This window comes from Helianthus annuus, chromosome 13, assembly GCF_002127325.2.
Source record: "Helianthus annuus cultivar XRQ/B chromosome 13, HanXRQr2.0-SUNRISE, whole genome shotgun sequence".
In the NCBI taxonomy this organism is placed as follows: domain Eukaryota; kingdom Viridiplantae; phylum Streptophyta; class Magnoliopsida; order Asterales; family Asteraceae; genus Helianthus; species Helianthus annuus.
In genome coordinates this window covers 87,507,185-87,522,455 of record NC_035445.2, presented here as the reverse complement: position 1 = coordinate 87,522,455, position 15,271 = coordinate 87,507,185, and positions in this window count along the sequence as shown.

Genomic DNA, 15,271 nt, shown 5'->3' with positions numbered 1-15,271 from the left:
AAGGAGTACGTACACGCGGGCAGTCGTCAAGCATCAACAAGGGTCTCTTCGCAGCTTTTCTTTCGCAATCCGTCCCACGAGACATTGAAGATGCTATTCAAGACTCCAGTTGGGTCCAGGCGATGCAGGAAGAGCTATCTCAATTCAGAAAGCTTAAAGTTTGGGAACTAGTAGATTTACCTGAAGGAAAGTTTCCAATTGGCACAAAATGGGTCTTCCGTAACAAGATGGATGATCGTGGAGTGGTGATCAAGAACAAGGCCAGATTGGTGGTACAGGGTTTTCGTCAGGAAGAAGGAATTGACTACGAAGAAGTATTTGCTCCAGTTGCACGACTGGAAGCGATCAGAATATTCCTGGCGTATGCATCATATAGAAATTTCAAAGTTTTCCAAATGGATGTCAAGAGTGCTTTTCTTTATGGGGAAGTAAAGGAAGAAGTGTATGTATGTCAGCCTCCAGGGTTCGAAGACCCTCACTTTCCAGGTCGCTATTTCAAGCTGGACAAAGCACTCTATGGTCTTCACCAAGCTCCACGTGCTTGGTACGAGACTTTGTCCACATACTTGTTAGAGTGTGGATACACCAGAGGAAAGATAGACATGACTCTCTTCACCAAAAAGATCGGGGAGGAAGTAATGCTGGTTCAAATCTACGTCGATAATATTTTCTTCGGGTCAACTAACGAGGCGTTGTGCAGAGAATTCGAGACCGTCATGAAGGCAAAATTCGAAATGAGCATGATGGGAGAGCTGAATTTCTTCTTAGGTCTAGAAGTGAAGCAAAAGGAGGATGGGATTCTCATTCATCAGGCAAAGTACATTCGGGATATTCTCACGAAGTACAAAATGAACGATTGTAAAGTTGCAAGCACCCCGTTCGCATCTCAGACAGAGCTTACTCTAGATCCTCAAGGAAAATCAGTAAACAAATCCTTTTATCGCTCAATGATCGGTTCTCTGATGTACTTGACGGCTAGCAGGCCGGACATTATGTGGGCAGTCTGCCTTTGTGCTCGATTTCAGACAAATCCCAAGGAATCCCATGAAATTGCTGTAAAGCGCATCTTCCGCTATCTCAAAGGAACTCCGAAACTAGGTCTTTGGTATCCTAAAGATAGTAATTTTGATCTTATTGCATATCCTGACAGTGATCATGCAGGTTGTAAAGTAGATCGCAGGTCTGTATCAGGAGGATGTCAATTCTTGGGAAATCGTTTGATCTCATGGCAAAGCAAGAAACAAACAACGGTGTCCACCTCAACCGCTCAAGCAGAATACACCGCGGCCTACAGCTGCTGTTCACAAGTTCTCTGGATACAAAATCAGTTGCTGGATTATGGAATCAACATCATGAAGACTCCTATATTCATCGACAATGAAGCGTGTCTAGGAATTGTGAAGAATCCCATACACCACTCAAGAACAAAGCACATCGAAATTCGAATTCACGCAATTCGAGATGCTTACGAGAAGGGATATATTCAAGTGGTGCCAGTGGATACAACACAGCAACGGGCCGACATCTTCACGAAAGCCTTCGATAAAACCCGATTCAACCAGTTGGTAACCTGGTTGGAAATGGTCAATTTCCTTGACTGGAAATGAATCTTGTGTTAAAAAAACATTTGTTGAAAGTAAAACAAGTATCGGTAAACGTCGCCCACCCAAAAGATTTTCTTATTAAAATTTTATTTTCGGGCAAATGGACTCACGAAAATAAAGATTTTAGGGGGGATATATTCAGAAAATCCAAAACGAATGCTTATGTCTGACTCCTGCTAGAGGAAGTGATAGAAAATTGCTACCACTTTGTCATTTCTTGCAAAAACAGAAAACAAAAGGAAATCAGGGTACCAAGCAACGACGTGTCGGTAGATTCAGCAACACCGACGAGTAAACTGCTGTTAGGGAGCAAAACATAATGTCTACACAAGAATTCTGGCTTTTCTCAGGCATTACGCATCTCAGTGGGTAACACGTTGCGGCATATGGCTTGATGGTCTTGAATCTTGCGTTGACAGATTGCCAAAGTCTGAGATTTTGGGTCTTTATATTGGTATTTCATTCGGAGGATATCATAGTCGTTCTTCTGCTGCATCCAGATACATGTTGACCTAGACGCTATGATATTCTTTTAATAATAAGTGCCTTACAAAAAAAAAGGCCAAACCCTTCCTAATAAGTGCCATTTTTGGCCAAAATCCATAATAAGCGCCATTTTTGGCCAAAATCCTTAGATAGATTAATTTGGTAACTCTGTTGTACGGTGGTACTGACCTGTTCACCGAACTATCTATCTTAACCCTCGATAGCTCTTGGGATCTCTGTTGTACGAAAGTACAGACCTGATCTCCGTTCTATCGTTGAAGAGAATGAAACCAATATACTCACCTGTTATGAAGAATCTTTGTGCATACCTTGATCGCGGGGGTATGTCCTGATGTGGGACTCACGAGGGCGTAATGATTCTATTCTCAATAGCTTGTGTGGGGGCCATCGAAGACTTGTCAATATTACCAAAAACATGATAATAGCGCTCTCTGAAGGCATGTTGAAAGAAGGATGCATGGATTTAAGCGGACAAACATACTGGCAGTTTTTCTTGTGCCCTGGTTAGTAAATAATAATAATAATATATAAAGAATTTGGCGAGTGTTGGCAATATGATCTTCTGCAGGTAAGTTCAGTGAGCGTCGAACATTTCAAGAAAATTTGCATTAAATGGAACCTCCCAGAGCAAGAAATTTGAAGTTCGGAGTCAAAATGGCCCAAATTTTAGCAAGTTTGTGAATATTACGTAATAAATAATTTTTTAATAAAAAATGGGCACGTTTTACGAGAAAGTTTGAAATCAACGAGCGAAATTAAAAATTGTTTGAAATCTAACACTTGGCGGCGGAATTAAGATACCAGCGAAATTATAATTTCGCTGGTTAGCTAAATTCATATATATATATATATATCATTTTTTTAACCGTCAGTTACTTTCAAACATTTCAAATTCTTGTAAAAAACGGTTGCTTCATCTTCTCTATTACTCATCACCGGACACTATAATAAACTCGACACAAGATTCAAATCCGTTCAAGATTATCAGGTAATCTCATTTAATCTATCACAGGTTTCACTTCTTGATCGGTTCAGATTAATGGTTCCTGCTTCAAACATTGTATGGGTTTCGAGTTTAAACATTGTGTGGGTTTTGGGTTGTTCTTGATACATTGCAAATCTGTTGATTATGTTAGATGATACTAGTATAAAACCGAGTAGAATCCGACATTAAAGTGATTGCATATGCTCAGATCTGTGCAAAACTCATGCTTGATCGGTTAATATAAACTGTTAGGGCTTTTAAAGGGTTTAATAAGAAATATTTGATGCCAGCGAATTTAATATGATGAAAACGATGATAGCGAATTTAATTGAGGAAGATCAAAAGTCTCGAACGCGAGTTCGAGCAACCAGCAAAACTATCTATTTCGCTCGTGTAGCGATTTAGTATGTTGCCTTCGCTGGTAAATCGTTTCCGGAGACAAAACTCTGTCTTTGCTTAAGTTTGCTAGCGAAATAAAACTTGACCAGGATTTAATGCCGACAACGCTAATCGGATAACTAGCGAGCTCAGCGAAGACATGAGTCCAGTTCACGAGCGATGGTAACGATAATACCGGTGATCAGTGTCTAGTCGGCCAGCGAAGTCAGCGATGATGAACCATCTTCGTTGACTGATCTAGTCTCTGAACCCGATAACAGCATCAGCGAAGACAACACATGATCTGGCAGCGAGATTAAGTCTAATTTTTAAAAATTTTCAAATTCATTTAATTCATTTAATCTAATATTTTATATAATCTTGTTTATTTTTTGTAAATACTGTTCTGTGCATAGTTTCTTGTGTAATTTTCGGTTCTAACTTGCCTCGTTTTTACGTGTCATGTGCAGTATGGTGAAGATTCTCGAGTGGGATAAGACGTTGAAACACAATCAAAGCATCAACCTGGATGAAGTGCCTCTAGATTTTGAAGATGTAACTAGATGGGTACGTTCCACCAGAATCGGTTATGCTGTGGAGACAGCAGTTAAGGTTTACAACATTCACATACAAGAATTCTGGGAAAACGCAAAAGCAGAAACCATCAACAACAAAAGAGGGATAGTGTCGACGGTTCGCAACAAAAGAATAGAAGTGACTGAAGACCGGATACGCCAGGTTCTGAAGCTACGAGACAATGATCAAGATCCATTAAGCCTGAGTCAAGATGATATCCTGGATGGTTTTCGAGGGATGGGTTATGTTGGAGATTTCCGTCACAAGAAAGAGATCAAGAGAGGAGGACTCACCAGAGACTGGAGGTTCATTGTTCATGTTATTTCTATGAGTCTAGCTCACCGAAAGGGTGGTTTTGATGGTTTGAACTTGGAATGGTCGGCAGTCATGCTGAATTTATGTCTAAATCAGAAGTTTAATCTCTCTGGCTTAATATTCAACTATATGCTTGAAAATGCAAGTGGAGCTACGTGGGCGATGTATCCAAGATTCATTCAGATGCTGATCAATGATCAATACAAGGATCTTCCAAACGATGGAAACCTTTACAAATTTCACGTCCCCACTAGCCGTCAGTACACCGAGATCAAAACCAATGAATGGGTATTGTTGCATGATTGGATGTATCGAGCTGAGAGATTACCTCTGGTAAAGGAAGCATATAAAAAGTACAAGGAAGCTGTTCGAGAAAAACAACAGCGAGCTGCTCAAGCTCAAGCCGAAGCAGCTGCAAAAGAAGAACGTGCTAAAGGAAAAAGGAAAGAAAAATAGGCGGCTGAAGACGTTCCACCCAAAAAGAAAAGGGCGTCAGAAAGCACTGAACGATTTATGGAGGCAGGCATAAGGGCGGCCGAGTCAGAAGAACAACGCCAGCACATTAAAGATTTGAAAGCGATTCACGCCTTGCAAGAAAAGGAGAAAAGAGAAAAGAAGTTGAAGCGAAAAGAGATATCAGCCTCAGAAAGACCAAGAACAGTGACTGAGGAAGTTCAATCGTTGAATGATTTCGTAGATGCAATGATTGTAGACCCCAAAGAAGCATCTGCAAGCAAGGGCCCTTCTAAAGTGTCTCCTGTGAAGCCAACAAGGATTTCAAAGCCTCCAGTACCTCCACAAAGGGTTCGTCCCTTTCAAGAACTCTACGACAAGCTGATCAAAGATACCGGGCCTTCAGTTGCCAAAGAAATCTGTCTGCTAAAGAATCAAGTAAACGACACGAACTTTCTGAGGGAAAAGATCTAGGATCAGAGGAAGAAAAACAAAGAAATGACTGCATACATGGCTAAGCAGTCCAAGTTCATCAGATTTCAGCAAGCAGGGTTGGAGAAGATGTATAGAATGATGCGAAACATGTGTGAGAAAATGAAAGTCAAGCCCATGTTCACCTTCGAAGAGATCTTTGACTTTGAGGGGTTCGTGGAAGAAGAAAATGCTAGAAAAGAAAAGGAGGCTGAAGCTAAGAAAAAGCGTTTGGAATAGGTCGACAAAGTATCTGAGGGAAACAAAAGTGATGAAGAGGCAGTGGATCGAGATCATATGCCAGCCAAATTCCTCGAATGGGGTCTTGAAGACGAAGTTCTCTATGAACATGAGAATGGAAAAACATTCGCTCCTGAGCACCCTGAATGGTTCAAGAAAGAGAGAGAACAACTCCCGGATTTCTATCAAGTCATAACAGTGGAAAAGACTGAAGCCACTGATAAGATCATCAGCTGGATGTACGACAATCTTCGAGGGATGTTTGTAGTGAAAAGACGTGGTGGCGTTATGCAGTATTTTCAGACCGGCTTTGACCTTTTTACACTTCCTAGGTGGGATCTGCGTGAACTGGGTCGTCTGGACATTCTGAACCCAGAAGAAAGAGGGATCGGAAGAGACTTTGAGCGGATAATTGCAAAAGAAAGCAACAGGGGTTTCCCGAATCATGCTCCTCAGCGTCCAAGACGCAGAGTTTCAAAAACTACCATCGATCCAGTAACCGGAAAGGGAAAAGTGACGTGGGTAATCAACCCAGCCAAAGTTGTCACGAGGATCAAGCTGCCAGAAGAAGTTCCTGTCGTCCTCACCAATTTTAAGAAATGGTTTTACGATAGCAGGACCGGTGAAGCTGTAATAAGATCCAATGAAAATGTGGATATTCGTATTCTGGATCCGATGGATGTTTTTATGTTTGGGCTCTCAGATCTAACAATATTAAACGCTAGTCGTATAAACGTGGGAGCGGGTAACGCAAACATGGAGGAGGCAGCGTTATTTCAGAGAGCGGTGGAGCTAGCCTGGAATTTGAAAAGGAAAATGCTGGATCTGGTTGATAAGATTGAGAAGAGGAAAGAAAAGGAAGATAAGAAAAAGGAAGCAAGAAAGAAGAAGAAACACGAACGAAAGAAAGAAGGAACTTCTGCTTCTACAACTGAACCCACCACCACATCACCACCTCCGGCCTCATCCACATATGAGGCCATTGTGGAGGATCAACCTATTTGTGAAGCTGTAATCACTCAAGAAACTCCGGAAGCACCAACCGAGACCGAGGCACCACCAGAAACAACAACTAACGAAGAAAATCCAACAGAGCCTGAGAAGCAAGCTACTGAGAATCCAGCCGCCACAACTGAAGAATGAAAAGACAAGTATGCAACGATCTAGGGGGGATATTGTTAGAACTTTGGAGATCATTGATACTTGTGCTGGATTAGTTTAGTCATAGTTTGTAGCTAATTAGAATGTGCAAGGGCTTATTTTGTAATTCTCTAATAGTAGTGTTCCTGACCTAGTGTAGATAATATTCCAGCAAATTTATAAATTTGCTGGCTAATCAGGAACACCCTATATATAGCTCATGCCTTGTAACAAACTCAAGATTTTGGCTCTTCAATGAATATTGGTGTTGTTACATTCTTGTGTTGATCTTGTGCTCAAATCTGATATCCAAGGTGGTTTATTGTTATATCTTATTATTTGGATTCAATACAACACTTGTTGTATTCATTAATCCATTAGCTTCACCTTCATCTTTGATCCTTCTTAACTTTTCATATCTCAAACACCTAATCAATAGGTGTTATGGGTTAAAACAACCAACCACTGTGATCCGGATTCGTTTTGGGATCTACAGTAGAAGAGAAGGTTTTTGGGCTTGTCACAGAGTGTCGGGATTTCCAAGATTCTTTATTTAGGTTTTATTTTTATTTATTTACAATCCTATTCGTCATGACTTATTAAAAACGTTTCATAGGATAAATTACTTATTAGGGCATAACATACCTTTTTAAAATTTCATCTATATACAAGTTCACATACCTCACGTGGGTCACTCAACACTCGGCCGAAAGTGTATTTTTAGTGAATCACTCGAGAGCGGCATGGAACTTACTCCTACCATAAGCTTGCCAAGCAATCAATCCTCCTCCTTATTAATTATATACCTTTGTAAATATCAAGAGGACTTTTGGGTGAAGGGTTAGGCTTGGGCTAAAGGTGGGTGGTTGGGTTAGTGGTTAGTGAAATGGCAAAAAGCGTAAAAAGCGTCGGTTTTTTAAAGACTTTTTATTTTTCACAATTTTATTTTATTTTGATGAACCATTTCTTACAAACGAAGTAATTTTTGATGAACTTGTTTGTTTATTTGGTTTCATCATCAAAAAATATTTTTTTTCAGTCATAACAAAACTGAGCTTTGTTACTAAAAGAAAGGGTTAAAATAAAAAGGTTTAGGTAGGTAAAAAGGGTGATTGTTTTGGGTTAAGAAATGAAAAGGTTTAGGCTCAAAGGGGTTAACTATGGGGATTTTGGATAGGTGGTAAAAAAATGAAAAATAATGGTGTAGAAAGAAAAAAAAAGGTTAGTCCTAATGCCTCCATCATTTACTTACTCGGATTTAAGTTGGTAAGGACCGGGAATGCATTATCGTGGCAAGTTCTAGAGTCGTACGAACCAAGCGGCTATTCACACAAGAAATGAAAAATGAGCATTTAGTGTAAAGATGTGTATTTGTATGCTCAATAAAGGCTCAAAACTCAATTTTATGGGAATGGGTTTTTATGTGATCAACTATATATAATCAAATTTTAACTAAGCTTGTCATGCCGTTTCATAATTTTCTTATGTTGGTTCTTTTTATCACGACGCTAACGGTTGTAAACTTGTAAAAATATAACCTTTTTTTAGAACTTGAAATTCCTAACTTAAACTTAGACAAGTAAAAAAAACGAAATTTTTTTTTGAAAAAATTTGGGGTGATTAGCGGTTTCAATAGAGTTTTGTGTAAGGCTTGTTAATTAGGACTTGCAAGATTCAAAGTTTTAGCATCCCCCCACACTTAAATTACATATTGTCTTCAATGTGTCCCGAAAATAAGTTTTTAGTTTGATTAAATGTGTAAAAAGGTGTTAATAAGCAAAATTTTATGTTACTGGCACTCTGGACACGGCCTCGTGTCCGATGGGCACGACCCCGTGTTCAAGTGCCAGTAACAAAAACTTACAGAAGGTGGACACGGGGGCGTGTTGGCTGGACACGACCCCGTGTCTGGCAGAAGATCTGCAGAAATTAAACAAACAGCAGGTCTGGGAGGTGGGCACGAGGGCGTGTCGGCCAGACACGACCCCGTGTAGACAGTTTGCAAAGTTGAAAAACAGGTTTCTAGCTTTGGTTTTCATGTTCCGGATTTAGTAGTACTAATGTTTAGTACTCTAAGCCTTGTATGTACCTGTTTTATCAATAAATACCACACCAAACAATACCAAACAATACCAAACATCCTAGATTACCAAGTTCAACATCCAAACCATCAATTTAAAAATAAAAACAAAAGCAGAAATAAAAAGAAGTTAGGGAAAGTAAATTGTTCAACACTCGGCACGCAGGTCGGAAATTGTTCGATAGAAAAGGGGGTTTAACTTGTGGGATCACCAACCACCTGCTCCTGCTCCTACTCCACCCGCCTAGTCCATGGCATCATCGCTGCCCTCCTCATCACCTCCTCCTCCATGCCCCGCCATGTACTCCCGGATGCTTCCAATGTCATCTTGGCTATCAGATATGTTTCTTTCAATGGCCCCGGCCCGGTTGTACGTGTTGTTGGCGAGGTTGCAGGTGTTCCTGGTGCACATAAGGTTTTCCTGCAAAAGATCATGCAAACTTTGAAAGTTAGGAAAACCACCTCCTTGCGAGGAGGATTGGCCTGGATCACCGTAAGGGTGGTACTGGTATTGGGGAGGTGGAGCGTGAAGGACTAGCGCCTCTTGCGGGTTCCATGCATGCCCTTGCATCCTCTGAAAGCTAACCGACCCATCTTCCGCCTCATAGATTAGGTTCACGGAGCGGCAGATGTGTACATCGACTTGTCCCGACCATGGGCTCCTTTCGAAGGACCTAGGTATGTTCACGAAGTGCTTGAAGAGGCGGTACACCCATCCCCCAAAGAAGATAGGGGTTGGTGCATGAGCTAGCCGGTTTAGATGCATGTTCCGGAGTAGGAGAAATGGAACATCGAGGTATCTTCGGGTATGAATGCAGTGAAGAACCACCAAATCTCTTAACCCAACAACGCCGCTGTTGTCATGCCTTTGACTAAGAGAGTAAGCGAGGAGCCTATGAATGTAGCGGTAAAGCGGATCCCTCAGCTTAGTGCTCTTAGTGCTGCTCGGATTGTAGTACCCATCACCAATCTGAGCCCATGCGGCTTGGCGTTCGTTCTCATCCAACTCTTGCATTCCTCCGGTGTTCTCTTCATTCCCCGAATCTTCCTCCACATACAGCCCTACTATTGCCCCGAATTGTGCCATTGAAATCGAGTACCTTGTTCCACCGCATCGGAATTCCACCCCATTATTGTCGAAAGGGTTGCACCTTGAATTGAAAGTGAAGGTGCTATAGAATTCCATAGTGCACTCATGGACGGAACGAAGTCTAGAGGTTAGGGCAATCCTTAGTGGGCCGGTAACGAGGTTGTTAAACCGGTCAAGTTGGTTCACCATTGCTAAGAGGTTCGTGCATGCTTGTCTTGGGTATTCTTCGGGTCTTGTTTGAAGTATGTCATATCTGGCCCTAGCATCGAGCTCATTTGCGTTGAATCTTGTGAACTTCTTCGACATCTGAAAGAATACACCAAAAGTTAGCACGAAACAATGAGATTTTCGGAGAAAACTGTAAACAGCAGGCTGGACACGGCCCCGTGTTCAGCGGGCACGACCCCGTGTCCAGCCGTCTGTTACTCAAAAACTTCATTTTTCGTCCTGGTCCCGAAAATCTAAAATTTTTTGGCCAAGTAGGTGCGGTTTCCCCCGAAAATGAAACGCCAAGTGCCGTTTTTCCCAAAACAAACTGTTTACCCTTTTGATTTTATCTTTTTCGATTCAGAAACAAGGGTTTGGGGTTTTTGTGAGAAATCGGGCAAATCTATCAACAATACAAGTGGGTTTACTTTCCATAACACTAATCTAAACTAATGTTAACAGATTTATGCAAAAACTTGAGGTTTGATCCGGATAAACTTCAAGAACCCTAGATTTCCCCCCAAATTTTTGGTATTTTAACTACATTCAAGTAACTAATCTAACTACTAATGATGATAGAATCATACCTTGATGTTGTTAGAATGAGAGGAGACGTCGAAAATCTGCGGAAAATCGTCTGGACCAGACCGTTTTTCGGGGAAACGGGGCGTGTGGAATGGTGTAACTGATATGAAAAAGGGGTTTTATCCCGACAGCTACTCGGGCACGGCCCCGTGCCGAGCAACTTTTTTTTACGTGCTCGTGTGAGTGCCCTGTTATCCCAAAACTTGGTTAGAAGACTTACCGTTTCGATGTTCATCCGCTTGTTCGTAACTTACCAGGTATGATGTTGATGCCTTTACTCGTTGACCGTTTGAAGCGAGATTTCTTCCTCCTCATCCTCAATGAATCCTTGATAGAGTTTTAGCCGTTGGCCATTGACTTTGAATGGAATTCCATTCCGAGATTTAATTTCTACTGCACCGTGAGGAAAAATATGGGTGATGGAAAAAGGTCCTGACCACCTATATTTTAGTTTACCCGGAAATAATCAAAGTCGTTAATTAAACAATAGAACTTGATCTCCCACTCGAAATTCATTAGGTTTAATGTGTTTGTCGTGTAAATTTTTCATTCTTTCCTTATAAATTTCAGAGTTAGAGTATGCATAATTCCTTAATTCGTCTAATTCATTTATTTGACAAAATCGATTTTTACCTGCAATTTCTAAATCCAAGTTTACATTTTTTATTGCCCAGTAGGCCTTGTGAGCTATTTCTACTGGCAAATGACAACTTTTTCCATAGACGAGCTTATATGGGGTTGTGCCTATAGTTGTTTTATAGGCAGTTCGAAAAGCCCATAAAGCATCATCTAATTTATCGGCCCATTCCTTTTTATTTAATCCTACGGTTTTTTCAAGTATTCGTTTTAAACCTCTATTAGCCACTTCGGCTTGTCCGTTTGTTTGAGGGTGATATGCTGTTGACCCGGTGATAGACCCCATATATTGTTAAGATTTTTTCGAGTTGATGATTACAAAAATGGTAACCTCTATCACTTATTAATGCTTTAGGTGTTCCAAAACGAGAGAATAATTTTTTCAGAAATCTTACCACGACTCTTCCATCATTTGTTGGAAGTGCCTCGGCCTCGGCCCCTTTAGACAAGTAATCTACTGCCACAAGTATATATTTGTTTCCTTTTGACGGTGGGAAAGGTCCCATAAAGTCGAGTCCCCACACATCAAAAATTTCACAAACGAGAATGCCATTTTGTGGCATTTCATTTTTGGAAGAAATATTACCTGATATTTGGCAAGCATCACATGTCTTAACTAGACTTTGCGCGTCCTTGTAAATGGTCGGCCAATAAAATCCTGAATCAAATACCTTTCATGCGGTACTAGCGGCACCATGATGTCCTCCGTATGGACCTTCATGACAATGGCGGAGAATTCTTCTTGTTTCACTACCATGCATGCACCTTCGGATGAGTTGGTCGGCACACATTTTGAAAAGATAAGGATCTTCCCAAAAGTAATGCTTCACATTAGCAAAGAATTTTTTTCTTTGGTGATGTGGCCATCCTTTGGTGACTATACCGCTAGCTAAGTAGTTAGCATAGTCGGCATACCATGGTTCTTCCTTGTATTCCACCATTTCTAGGGACTCTGTTGGAAATTTTTCGTTGATTTGCTCGTCCCTAGTTGCCTCCAAAGCTGGGTCTTCTAAGCGCGAAAGATGATCTGTAGCGGTGTTTTCTGCTCCTCTTTTGTCTTTGGTTTCAATATCAAATTCTTGGAGGAGTAGAATCCACCTGATCAAATGGGGTTTTGCGTCTTGTTTCTTGAAAAGGTATCAAATGGCTGCATGATCTGTATAGACTATTGTTTTAGAAAGAACAAGATAAGAACAAAATTTATCAAAAGCAAATACCACAGCTAGTAATTCTTTTTCAGTTGTTGTGTAATTCTCTTGTGCATCGTTAAGTGTTTTACTAGCATAATAAATTGGGTGCAAATGCTTCTCTTTTCTTTGTCCCAAGACTGCTCCAACTGCAAAGTCACTTGCATCACACATGATTTCGAAAGGAAATTTCCAATCAGGCGCTATCATGATAGGTGCATTGACTAGCATTTCCTTGAGGGTTAGAAATGCTTGATTGCAATCCTTGTCAAAGATGAAAGGCGCATCTTTTTCAAGTAATTTTGTTAGAGGTCTTGAAATTTTAGAAAAGTCCTTGATAAACCGCCTATAAAATCTGGCAGCCCTAAGAAACTTCCGATTTCTCTAATGGAGGATGGTGGATGCAATCGAGAAATAGTGTCTATTTTTGCTCGATCAACTTCCATTCCTTCGCTAGAGATCTTGTGACCGAGCACTATTCCCTCTGTTACCATGAAATGGCATTTTTCCCAATTAAGGGCGAGGTTAGTTTCCTCACATCGGGATAACATTCGTTCAAGGTTATCGAGGCATTGGTTGTATGAGTCTCCAAAGATAGAAAAGTCGTCCATGAAGACTTCCATTGTCTTTTCTATCTTGTCATGGAAGATGGCCACCATGCAACGTTGGAATGTTGCGGGGGCATTACATAGACAAAACGGCATGCGTCGATAAGCAAAAGTTCCATAGGGACATGTGAAAGTTGTCTTTTCTTGGTCTTCGGGCGCTATCGGGATTTGAAAGTAACCTGAAAAACCATCCAAGAAACAATATAATTTATGACCGGATAATCTTTCTAACATTTGATCAATGAAGGGCAAAGGAAAGTGATCTTTCCTTGTTGCTTCATTTAATCGTCTATAGTCTATACATACTCTCCATCCTGTGACGGTTCTCGTTGGTATCAATTCATTCTTTTCATTAGTTATTACCGTCATACCTCCTTTCTTTGGAACTACTTGGACGGGACTTACCCAGGGACTATATGAGATAGGGTAGATAAGTCCAGCGTCAAGTAATTTGACGACTTCGTTTTTAACCACTTCTTGCACATTTAGATTTACTCTACGTTGTGGTTGTATCACCAATTTGTAGTCATCATTCATTAAAATTTTGTGTGTGCACATGGAAGGACTTATTCCTTTAATATCTACAAGCTTCCAAGCGATCGCATTTTTATGTTTTTTCAAAAGTTTAATTAATTTTTCTTTTTCTAAACTACTTAATTTAGACGAAATAATTACAGGTGATTTACCATCTGTGTCTAGAAAAGCATATTCCAAACCTTTCGGGAGTTCTTTGAGCTCAAGTGGTGGGTCTTTAAGAGACTCCTTATTTGGCGGCTCATTTTGATCAAGAACTTTGAAAGTTTGTTCTATGGCGTCCTCTTCTTCAACAAAGTGGTCAATCTTTTCACTTGTATCGGGTGGCTCATCTTCATCTTCAATTAGGGGGTCATTGTTGCCAAAAGGATATTTCATTAAGCGCTCAAGATCTATGCTCCTTTTGAATGCCCCTAATTGAAGAGGTAGATTATTGAACTTCCGGTTTTTCAAAGCTTCATGAGTTTTTACAAAAGGTCGTCCTAACACTAGAGGAGCGTCATCGAGGATGACAAAGTCGGTTGGGATTACCATTTGATTTGTTTGAACCAAGACATCCTCAACTATACCGATTGATTTTATCACTTTCCGATCGGATAGAAAAATGGGTATTTGAAGTGGAGAAAAATCACTAATACTTAATTTTCTGAAAATGTAGTTAGGCATTATGTTAACACAAAGATCTTTATCGATTGTGATATTACTAATAAAGGAATTTTGAAAGAAACATGGAACCGGTGTAATGTTAATTTCAAAAAGGGTCTTCTTTTATTAGTGAAGTTTGATCATTAGTTAACTTAACACTTACAGTTTCTTCAATTTTGGTGTTAGTGTTTAACTCTTTTAAAAACTTAGCATGAGTTGGTACCAAACAATGATTTTCAAAAGAAGGTGACAAGAGATTAATTTCTTTAAAATTAGACTCTTCTTGAATTTTAACGTTATCGACCTCACCTCTTTCGTTGTTTAACTCATGTATAAGTTCTTCACTTATTTGTTCTTCCATTTTTAACTCTTCAACTATCGTTTCTTTATTTAATTCTTCTCTTGCGTGGGACGCCTCTTCCCTTGCGCGAGATTCTTTTATGTATCGTTCGATAGTTTTAAGTTTTTCTATTATCCTATCGGGAACTTCGGTGATAGCAAAAGGATCGGGATCCTCAAAGCTTGAATCCGGTTGTTCGATCCTTGGTTCCTCATAGTACTCATATGAAGTAGATGGTTCATACCATTGTTCTTTATTGTAAGTATATGATGGATAAGGTTCGTAATTTTGTTCTTCATAGTACTTATATGAGGTGGGTTGTTCACGTCATGGTTCCTCATAATAAGAGTATGAAGGTGGTGGCTCATATCTTGATTCCTCAAAGTATGAGTATGAAGGCTCATATCTTGGCTCATCAAAATATGAGTATGAGGGAGAAGGTTCATACCTTTGGTCTTCATAGGATTTGTATGAAGTCGATGGCTCGTACCTAGGCTCCTCATAATAGTTGTATGAAGTGGATGGTTGAAATAAGTTGCAATATTGTACCTAGTGCGGGTTACCACAATTAGTGCAATAGTTTCCCCTATAATCATCCTCCTCATAAGTGTAGTTGTAGCCTCCTGAGTATTAATCCATAAGAATCACTCAACAGACCACAACAGAGTCTCGGGACCAGAAAACAAAAAC